Raw genomic sequence first — 6,421 nt, forward strand, 5'->3', positions numbered from 1 at the left:
CTTTGCATTTGACTCAAGGATAGAACATATTTAATTGGATTTCCCCAAATCCAAGTTTCTTTGCCTTAATCTTGTTACCTATATACATAGACATTTTAATTTTTAATTTTTCTTTTAATTTTTAAACCAACTTTGTGATTTTTGTATTGATGGGTGACAACTTTATACTCCTAGTAATCAATATACTATGTACAATTAAGGACACGAGATCAGAGAGACGGAGATAGATTACACAGCAGACACCGGGAAGTGTCAATCTTCATCATTTTGCCTATTTTTCCTCATGTGCACAGAGAGCATGAATGTGACTTGAAATCTTTTCATGATAATAGAGTTATAATACCCACCCCTGCAACCTCATGTCTGCACCCTAAATGTCCGACCCACCACACTTTTCCAAAGCATCCTGGACTGTGTATCTTGTCAGACTACAAATCCAACTGCAGTGTGGAAAAATGGCTGCAAAATGACAGTTTCTTTGGAACTCTGCTGGTAAACCACAGACCTGATGTGTCCACTGAAAACGCTAGTGATAGGTGTCTGAACGAAATATGCCTGTTGGGTGATGGATCCCTTATTCCTGGGACCCCTTGCTCTCTCTCATTCTCCCTCTCTTTGTCTCTTTGTGTCTTCCTGCTCTTTGTTCAGTGGCTTCTGGCTCCATTGGAATTGGCAAGTTTTTTGTGAATGGGTGAGAGGAGTTTCTTGATGCTCAGCACTTCCTCATGGAGACCATTGAGAATGAAGCCTAAGTACTCCCCAGCATCTTCCTGAAAAAGGCATGCTCGATCTGACAGGAAGTCAAGGAAGACAGGAAGTCATGCCCCATTTATCAGGAAGCTGTAAGTGTATATGGGTTCAAAGGTACATGAGCAGATATCCATCTCAATTTTATCTCCAAGAGCTCGGAGGGGTTTGGGAGCCACTGGCATATTAGTAAACGTGTTCATTCGGGGAACAAATGCATTTGCAGTCTTGAGTACAGAGAAATGAACTTAATCAGGTGATATATCTGATGGGGTAAGCCCCCAATGCCACCAGTGCCTGCAGAGTGGAATTAATGTAGCACCAGTTTCCTTTACTGATAAGTGATGACATTGGTTTATGTATTAGCATCATAGTCTCCAGTAACTTTGCAATTTTTATGGCTGGGTGATCCTCTGAAATTGGAACAAGCACTTTTTTTTTTTTTACTTCCACCAGCTTTTTAGAGGCCAGGGCAGATGGGGTGGGTGCTTAATTTCCCCATATGCCATGGACTAGGAGGATGAGGGCTTAGAATCATGGAAGAAGCTAGCACAGGACTCTGCAGGCTGGCTAACAGGAATGGCACCAGACACAGACAGCACACTTTTGGCAGGAGGTAACTGGCTCTCTGTTTTGCAGGGTCCCAGTCTGTGTTCTCCTCAGTGTGCAGCTCCACCCCATTAACATCAGTGTCCTTCCAGAAGGATTCAAATATACTTTAAACCCCCATAGGCGTTCATACACAGAGAAGTCCTGTAAGGTTATGTAGTGTTCTGCTAAAGATTACAGTCTTAAAAGGTCGTAAGTGGTTACACCAATGCAGGTGTGACCAGGTATAGGGAGGAAAGTAGTCCTTGAGTGGTGTCTGGATAAAAGTGTGAAGGAGACACAAAGGCAAGAGGTATTGGTGTTACAAGCCCTAGACAGGGAACCAGGAAAAGCCACAACAAAGAATAATTTTAACATGTTTAAATGAAAGTCCATTAGGATCTCCTGAGACACTCACATTAGCATCCAAGACTGGGCTCCTCATCAACTTTACATTTGCACTGCAAAGCCAAACTGGAGAGTGATGCACCCAGGATCTGCTTCCTGATACTTTGGAAGCTATTGGATCTGCTAGACTAGCAGCATGAACTTCCTTCCAGGTGGCTTCTGGAGAGGGAGACAGATGAAAGTCATTACCTGCGTTTTAGGTTAAAAAAAATATGGCTCTGTCTCTCTTGATTGCAGGTAGGTGCTGCAGTGCTGAAATTGATGTTGTGATGTTCTATATCCCAGGAGCAATTTTCTTATGACAAAGAAAATCATTAGTGAGAAATGATTGTCGAAGAACATTTCATGTGGATTTAAGACTAATGTCTAAGACCGGACACACTAGAGGAGTACACTAACTGATACATGCAATACTTCCATTCAGCTCACAGAAGCCAGGTTAGTCATTACCAGAATCATCAGGTGACAAGTAGGGTTACCTTCAGAGGGCATGATGAGAACAGGAGATAGGAACAGAAGATGCAGTCATAGGCAGGTGCCTCAAAAGCAGCAGATCCCAAATGCTTTTTGTTTTCTGGCTAGATATACCAGAAGGGAGTTCTGGTATATCCCCTCTTAAGTAAGCGCCTTTGCCTAAAGGCTGTATGTGAGGGTGGGACCCAGAATTCCAGCCAGACATTAATAATACCTTCCAGAGAACAACTTTGAAATCAAGTCTCTAGAATTTCATGGTAAAAAAAAAAAAAAAATGAATTCTATATATTTGTCAATTTCAACCCATCTCCTAAATTATTTCTCCCTCGTCAGAGGAAGGAATGACATATCAGCCATAATGGTCCAGTAGTGGGAAATCAGTTCCATCTGGCCAAAAGGATAAAATCCCTCATCTGAGTGGAGCTATATATTCCAAGCTACACAGAACATAAAGAGTTAATTCATTCAGGCTGGTCAATCACCTGGTCAAGGGACCACCCCTCAGGAAGGATGGATAACTCTAGGAAGATGAGCTCTCCTAGTGATGATGCAATAGGTGGGATAATTACCTCTTTAATAGAACTGTCCCTTCCCTTCACAGAATTCCTGCCCCTATAGTGAAGTAGCTTATAAGGCAATAGCCATGGAACTTTGCAAGTCTGCCACTTTTCCCTTTATTCATTTTCTTCTTTGTAACTCTGTTCTAAGCATGGAGTTCCTGCTCCTGGTTTTTGGGATTCCTCACTTTTTTGTTTAAATTCCCCCCTCCCTGTTATATGGCTGCTCATCTGCCATGTGCCTGGCTGTCCTCCATGCCAGCTTACATCCAACAGGATGGTTTTTCTTCCCTTCTCTTCCTCTAGGTGTTTACTGAGCTTTACAGCTTGCCTGCCCTGGGCTTTTTCCTTTAAACTCTAATAACACTTTCATAGAAGATAGAAAAAAGATTATAGCATTTTTGGCAGGTTCCCTGAACATTTCACTAGTAGATTAGGGATTTGGTAAAACTGGATGCAAAAAGGGAGTTGTTGAGCACCCACCTCTAATCTCACTTTAATGTCACCAGATGTTTTAGAAACCATTCTTCGAGTTTTTAGGAAGCAACTATCTCCTCCCAAGTGTCTACTGACAGGTTAAAATTGAGCAGTATTTTTTGTCTCTTTTCAATTTAGGTAACAGGTAAAACAGCTTTCTTTGTGCCCAAAAGGAATAATTCATCTTCATCACTCCGTAAAAACACTCAGCCCTTGAACAGGCTGCAATATGACTATGTTGCAAGCTGAGGGGAAATGAGGAAAAAGAGCAAAGAAATGTTCCCTGGCAAGACTATCACTTTCCTTTCGAAAACACACATGGTGGTGCTCATGAAATGAAAAACAAACGTGTTTTTTTTTTTTTTTTTTAAATGAGCAGCCACTGTAGATCACACCAGGGTTTTATGGATCATCCTGTTCAGAACAGACAAAATATAAAATCAATACCACTGTTGCACTGAAGGAAGACATCCTGAAGATAACGATGAGAAGGGGACTCCTTCCATGTTTCCACTTGCCCACCCTAGGCCTCAAAGGTGTTACTTTGGCTAAGGCTAAATGGGAAAGTGAGGTGCAATGTAACTCAGCAAATGTCTCCTTCCACCTACTTCAGTCATTTGCAAGGAGGGAGGATGATAAGGTAGGTAAATAAACTCTACACGGTAAGCTGAGTCCCGGGAAAAGGGAAGTGGAGAAACATAAAGCTGCTTTGAATTTAAAAATGGGGAGACTATTCCAAAACTTTGAAGGCCCACAAAGATTTCCTAGTGAGATCTGAGCATGCTTTACCCAGCAATGCTGCATTAGAGGATTGCTTGACCATGTGCATGGTTTCTAGGTGATTGGAAGGGTCTACACTTGGCTGAGCTGGGGGGAGGTCTTTTGCTCCACCCCTTGGCATTCCTATAAATAGCCCTTTAGAAGAGCCAGAAGGGGCTGATGGATAATGATACAGGCCCTCCCGAGGCTATCATGTGTTTCTATCCATTTCTCTCTCCCCTCTATGCCTCTATCTAATATCTCTTATCCCTCATTCCTCAAGAGTACCCTGTCATAAAATGTGGGAGCTGGTCTCCCAGATGGGCTCCCACACAAAACGAAACCCAAAGATCATCAGTGCAAGTTGAATTCTCTATTGTACCTCATGTGGCTTAAAATATTGATTAAATCTAGAGGTAGATTCATAAAAGTTCATATGATGCTAATACGGATACACTGTGATACTGCACTGACTCAGTAGGTCACTCATGCCGTTAATGTGACTTAACCTGACACATTAAAGGGCATAAAAGTTCCATGACAGGCATTATTCTGGGCACTATAAGTATACAGCTACGGCAGAGAATGGCACATCTCACAAAATGCCAGGCTTTGGGAAAGGATGAGGTTTTAGGTCTCAAGTCTAGTAAACTGTAGTTTCCTAAACTTTGATATCAATATGAATCATCTGAGGAGCCTGTCAAAGTTGGAAACTTACTCAGAAGACTCTAACAAGACCTCCCTGCCACCAGGATGTTAATGTGACTGTCATTGAACTACACTCTGAGTTACAGACACTAACTTCATGGATTTCTTCTTCCTGGAACAAACTTTGCTTATTATGAATAGCAGGGGAAGAATCAACTGGAGTACAGTCATCTGTCAGTATTCATCAGAGACAGTTTTCAGGACCTTCTTCAATTACCAAAACATATGGCCACTCAAGTTGCATATAAAATGGTGAAGGATTTACATATAGCCTTGTGCATCCTTCTTTGTATTTTAAACACATTCTAGAATATTTATAATACCCAGTGCCACGTAAATTTTGTGTAAGCAGCCAGTATATTTTGTTATTTATGGAATAATAACAGAAATGTCTGACTTCAGTATAGATACAAAAATCTTCTGAATTTCAATTTTCTGTGTACCATTGGTTGACTATATAGAAACAAATCCCATGGGCAGGCAGGGCTTACTGTAATCATTTGAATCTACAGTGTGTGCAACTTGAACCATAAAAATGGAAATCTCTGGGTTTGTGATTCTGTATATTAAGCTATCGCACAAAATAGCAAGTGTCTCCTCTCTATGTCCTCTGAAGATTATATTATAGCAACATAAAAGCAATTCATTGGTAGGATCTCCTCAGTAAGAAAACCTGCTAAGGATCAAAGTTAGGTTTTAAAGTAGTTTCCAGATTCTTTTACCTGGGGTAGGGGAGAGCAATCCCATCTGATTTGAAGACATAAATTTAGATTTGGATTTTGGAAGACTCACTAGCACAGAGTGTCAAAAGTGTTAAAATCAAAGTTGACTGCATGGAGGGGTGGGTGGGACCTGGGAAGAGTTGGGGAAAATGTGATCAAAATATATTGTGCAAAGAAAATGTAGAGAAAAAAACATACAATTGCCAGCCCTCCTAAATATCAGTAACAGTCACGCTGAGAATGAAATCAAGACAACAATCCCACTTACAGTTGGGGAAAATAAACACTTGGGATAAACCTAATGAAATAAGTAAGTAAGTAAGTAAGTAAGTAAGTAAGTAAGTAAGTAAATAAATAAATAAATAAATAAATAAATAACTTTTACAATTGTAGTTAGAAGTTTTCCCGTGCCCCAGCCAGCCACCAACCTCTCCCATTCACGTCCACCAAGTAAGCACACAGAGGCTCATAATAATTATAACTGCTTAGCCATTAACTCAGGCTTATTACTGACTAGCTCTTACATTTAATTTAACCCATAATTCTTATCTATGTTTAGCCATAGTTCTGCCTTGTCATCTTGCTTCCTCTGTGTCTGGTTGGTGACACCTGACTCAGTCCTTCCTCTTCCCAGAATTCTCCTTGTCTACTTGTCCTGCATATACTTCCTGTCTGGCTACTGGCCAATCAGCATTTTATTTATCAATCAATCAGAGCAGTACATATTCACAGTGTACAGAAAGACATCCCACAGCATACAATGAACTCTAAAACACAAAAGAAAGAAATTACTGAAGACACTAGATGATGGCAAGACTACCTTGCCAAAAGAAATCCAATGCATTTCTCCTCAGCATTCTAATATCACTCTTTAGAGCAACAGGAAAAAAATAAAATTTATATGGAAGCCTCAAGGACCATTTATAGGCAAAGTAATCTTGAGGGAAAAAAAATAATTCTGGAAGTAAACCTGATCTCAAA

The 6,421-nt window shown here is 40.6% G+C and overlaps 1 pseudogene; it reads right to left on the reverse strand.

Annotated features, from left to right (window-relative positions):
• Positions 1–370: 370 nt before the first annotated feature.
• On the reverse strand, positions 371–3,299 carry LOC118596148 (annotated as a pseudogene).
• Positions 3,300–6,421: the final 3,122 nt, after the last annotated feature.

Source organism: Onychomys torridus, chromosome 15 (assembly GCF_903995425.1).
Source record: "Onychomys torridus chromosome 15, mOncTor1.1, whole genome shotgun sequence".
Classification (NCBI taxonomy): domain Eukaryota; kingdom Metazoa; phylum Chordata; class Mammalia; order Rodentia; family Cricetidae; genus Onychomys; species Onychomys torridus.